This window comes from Arvicanthis niloticus, chromosome Y, assembly GCF_011762505.2.
Source record: "Arvicanthis niloticus isolate mArvNil1 chromosome Y, mArvNil1.pat.X, whole genome shotgun sequence".
Taxonomy (NCBI): domain Eukaryota; kingdom Metazoa; phylum Chordata; class Mammalia; order Rodentia; family Muridae; genus Arvicanthis; species Arvicanthis niloticus.
Window position 1 is genome coordinate 3,597,922 of NC_133431.1, and position 5,314 is coordinate 3,603,235.

Below are 5,314 nucleotides of genomic sequence, written 5' to 3' on the forward strand. Positions count from 1 at the left end.
TTATTCATTATAGATCAACATTGATTATTGATCATTATTCCATCACCGTGATCCCCCTGTGTCTGACTCCCAAGTGCTGGGATTAAAGGTATGCACCATCACCGCCCGGCTTCTTTGACCATTTAGAGAAATCTCTCCACATACTTCTTCCTTTTATGTCTCTCTTAACAATATTCTAATCATTCTGTCTCCAAGTCTCTGACAGTTAAGTCGTCCCACTGTTTATAGCTGATGATTCAGTGAATAATCACACATTTCCAGACAAATGCATGAGCATGACTACTGCATGAAGCTCTGAACTGTGGTGATTTTCCTTTACTCGTGTCTTTCAGGATTGTCCAAGAAACATGTTTTCATGCTGCAGTTGTTCACTTTTGGATGGGGCCTGCATAACAGGCAGAACCCTTAGTAAAGCATGGCCTAGTTATTTCTTCCTCAGTCATTTGATGATAGGGCCTGTATCAGGATGTCCTCGGTGCACGTATAATACCAGGGGCATTGTACAGGAATAGAAACTAGGCTTCTAGACAACTCAGGTAACTAGCATTAGTTTCCAAGTTGCCCCCTCCCCAACAAAGCCCAAGCCTTGCTTCACTCCCTAGGTTAATCCCAAACAAGACTAGAGTTTTCAAGTTACACCCTCAACAATACCAGTGTCTCCAGGTTATTCCCCCAACAAACCTGCACCTCGGTTACAAGTCCATGTCTAACAGTTCCTACAGAGATAGAACAAAAGCCTCATTACTTATCCTCAACTGTTAGGATACAGGTTTCAACAGCCTAAGCCAGGAGCTTTTTACCCTCTGAAAGAGCAAGAAAGTGTTTAGGAGTTTTGAGAAGTTATCATCAGCAATTCAGTACAGTCAGACAGCTAAAATGTCTCAAAAATCCAAATTAATTAAATAATTAATTAATAAAATAATTTTTGAGGTTATAATTAATCATTTTGAACTTTCTCATTTTTCCTACTGATGAGTCTCAAACCCTGGGACAAATCGCTGAGGTGCCCATTTAACAATTAAAGCAGATGTGGCTGCCAGTTCTCCCTGACATTTCTCAGTTCCTGCCTTTACAAGGTGTGCCTGGTAGAGCTGCCCTTTACCCCAGGGGTTGGTCTGTTTGTTTCTCAACTGCCCTTCCATTTTCTTACCTGGTCTTTTTTATCTATCACTTACGATCCTGACTGATGGGTTATTTCTCTTCACGGGTGATAGGTTATTTCTATGCTTTTGAAATAAGGCACTGAATCCAGATTAGATTATATTAAATGCATGTTTACTGGGAAATTGCAGCAGGGTGAGTTCATTGGTCCCTAGGCTCAGAAGTCACTTGGGCGGGGGTGGCTTGAGGGGAAAGAGAAAATCAGAAATGGTGTGTGCACAGATAGAGAAGGGAAAGGAAAGATTGAGAGTGAAGACCAAAATGTTTGGATTATATAGGAAAAGGCCTCTGAGAAGGCAGCCCAGACCCTGGGCTGAAAATTTCAGGGTTAGGACCAGGTTATGCCAGATAGGGAATGAGGGGTGCTGGGAAAACCTGGAGGCCAGGACTGCTTGGATATGGAAAATATGCACCTCAGTCCTTGTCTAGAACACTGACTTCTTGATCTGGCTCTCTTCTCTCCCCTCTTTTCTCTCCTTACATGGTTTGGGTCATGGCCATTGTGAAGTTTCCCAGACGTTCCTATGTCTTGAGATGCTCTCCCTTTGTCTATTATACAATCTCTACTACACCATAACTAAGAGCAACCTTATCTTTTCTTTTTCATTTCTTTGTTTTACTCACTGCCAATTACCGCTTCTTGGTTACAAATTAATGGCCTGTGTTCTGGCTAGCATTTGCTTTCGTTTGAGGTAAATAGGAGGTTAAATATCCAATTTTCAGACTTTCCATATTTTTAATCAATAAAAACCAAATTTTATAATGTCTGTTTTTGTGTAAACTCTTTCCTGAAATGATCCAATAGCTAGCACATCTCTAATTTTATACAGTTTATTATTTTATAATCATGAGATAAGACATATTAATGTATTAGTTGTGGCTCTTCAGAACTACTCAAATAATTACTTGTTAAGCCTCTGTACATGTGGAAGCCAAATTACGCCCCTGTCAGAGTCCAAAGGGTAAAACTGTAGAGTTTTTGCCTTTTTTCCAAGGGAGCACAGCAGTGTGAACCCTTGAGTTTATGTGACATGAAACAAGTCCCTGCATATGTGTGGCCTCCGTGAGAAGAGCTGTTTGGCATGATAAACTTCCCCTAAATCCATTGTGCTGTGATACTGTGACTCATCTGTGTACATATGCTACATTTTAAAAAACATGCCACTTGTACTGTATAATAAGGCTGGCTGAGTGCAGTGGTTTAAAGTAGGATGGAAGCTGAGTTGCTCAGAGACATAACTACATGCAATGTGCACAAAACACCTCCCCTATTTTTCTATTTTAATCCCATTCTCTTGTTTTTTTAAATAGAAAGAAATCCTGTCATCTGCTTAAACCCCAGCTGATGGAATGTGTTACCTTAGAAGCTTCTTCTGGGATGATACCCCCTGTGATGGTGAAACCTGGTTGTCACTTTAAGCAGTTTGAAACACACTTGAACTATTTCCCATGAGTCTGTGAGGGAATTTCCAGAAGCACCTGGAACATGGCTCAGGAAGGAGTGGGATGGTACCCACCCCATAGGCACCATCCATGGATGTAGTGGATACAGAAAGAGTGAAGAAGCTTGAACAGGAGTCTAAGTTCTGTACACCTGCACTGGGGTCTGGGTCTGCTGCTCCATCACACAGACACCTGACCTGAGTATGTATCATTGTGTCAGACTTCTGATCCCATTCCCAACTTTTAGGCTTCAATAAAAGTGGGTACTGCATCTCCAGCCTGTCTTCTGAGGTTTCCTGCACTTTGAACTGAATTGCTGTTATTTAGCCTAGATCTCAAGCCTAGAGTTGGCCACTAAAGGACGCCTCACCCTCTCAAGTATAGGTCAGTCTCATCAAGACTACATTTTGGGAGAATTTGGGGAAGGGGAAAACCTGATCAAAATACATTGTATGAAAATTAAAAAAAAATAAATAAAAAGATACAGTCAAGAATCCACTATTAATTTAGGAATTCTTTGATTGATCACATACTCACAGTGATATAAGTCTAGGAAGAGGAAAAATTGGTTTCTCAGCAAGAAGAGTGAAGTGAGTCAAGTGGTGGCTGCAGTTTCTGGGGGAGGGGGAGGTGAGGAACTTAAACAAGGGAACACAGGGATTGGCTGGGCTCACAGGTGCTAGGATCCCCTGCTGTGAAATGAGACAGGATGTCTGCTCTGAGGCAGGGAGCCAGATGTGAAAAGCTAAAGATGCCTGCTTCTTACAAGCAGGTAACCAAAGGATAGGATTCTAAAGTTTGGTTTAATTGTTCTTAAAGATAGAAGGGAATACAGATTTTGCCTGAACCATGTGGAGAATTCTTCCTGTGCTTTGGAACTACTAGGAAGAGCTGCTCACAGGCGCTGGGAGTCCATGCTGTGCAGAGACAGGCTGTTTGGAGGAAGGCAGAGGCAGACAGTAAAAGGCTGCTGGCCTCCAAAAAGCAGGAAAAGGACAGCGATAAGGAAAATTGATTTAATTGGTTTTAGGGACAGAAGGGAGTATAATGGTAATCGTTTAAGTATACAGAAATATTAAGCTCCACAGAAGAGAGACTGAGTGAAAAACTGCTTTAGAGAAGACTTGAAAAGGTCTTGCCAGAATATATTCAAATTCTTTAAAAGTGGGTTCCATGGGAATTCTGGGATTGATTCCTGGCATGACAGATAAGAAGCCTAAGAATAGACTTATACAGTAAGCAGAAGGGAATTTAATTGTACATATTAAAATATTGAGGCATTTGATCTTTAAAAATTAGATCAAAGGCAGAAGATAGAGTTTCTAGCCTATTCTCAGACAGTAGAAATTTAGGCCACTGCCTGGCCACTAAAAGTATTTTTGAACACAGGAAATCAATGTGTTCATCCATTGGCACAAAGGCATGGTACAGTGAGTGGTGGACAGAAGGTATGCTATAACTAATTATTGGGTTATATTGAATTTTGTGAATGGTGTTGGAACGTGTGCATTTTTCAGTGTCAAAAATAAACTTTGTCAGTTTTCTTAGTGGAAACAATTGCTGTGTAGAGACAATTTTAAAAATAACAATTTTCCAAATCTTCAGGTTCTTTCCTTTTTATTTTTCTTCCCTGTGGCATTTCATGACATGACATGCTGGTGGTACATCTAGGAGCTCTGTAACTCCTGAAATTAAGCTGTATCTATCTTTTTCATGTGGGTCCAGGGAAACATGCAGCTTTCTAGGGATGGGGATGGAATACCGAAGTTGAATTTATGAAGGAGAGTGAAAAAGAGGGAGACCCAGAGTGATTTTATTTGAATATCTCCTGTCTTTCTGGGGGGCAGGTGTTGAGGCCCACATTCTGCCTCAACACTTTTGCCACAACACTTTGGGGGCTAAGTGCTCTGGTCAAGAGAGAGGGGCTGCTGGGGCAAGAGACACGAAGAATGGAGACAAGACAGAAAGCCTGATCAAGTCTCTTTATTGAAGGGAATTCTGAGCTATTTATAGGCTTTTGCCACGTGCCTTGTAGGCGCGTGGTATTACCACGTGCCTTGCAGGTGTTGATATGACGTAAGCCTTACAGGCGTCTATAGCGTGGACAGCACGTGCACCGCAATGCCTTGAAGGCTTGGATAGCACGTGCGCCTTACAGGCATGTATGGCGTAGATAGCACGTGGACAGCACGTGAACCGCATGTCTTGCAGGCGTGACTACCACATGCACCTTGCAGCTGGGGCCAGTAAACAGCAACACAAAATATGTGAGATATCAGAGTGTGCTTCAGCTGTTGTAGGCTATTGAAAACCAAATCTTTCATCAGGGTATATGGTTCCAGATGGCTGTAAAGATGATCTAGCCGCTTTCTGATAAAGTCGGCTCCCAATAGGCAGGAACATCAGGTTTGCAAAGTCAGTTTTGAAAAGAGTACTGATTGTTTATGTGTTTGCAAACTCTTTCAAATGTCTAAGGTGGAGGAAGGAAAGTGTTGAACTTTGGGAGAGGAGTTGGTTGGCTTTGTGTTTGAGTCTTCCAACAATAAAGATTATTGCAATAACAATGGAGTCTCAGATTGGATACCACAGAGGCCTCCTTTGCCAGCCAGCAATGGACCACAAGGCTATGCCATCCCCAACTCGGCCGGAGGACTGGGACTGGGTCGCCTGGCTCTCTGCCCTAGCAGCCCCTGTAAACTGTGCACACTGA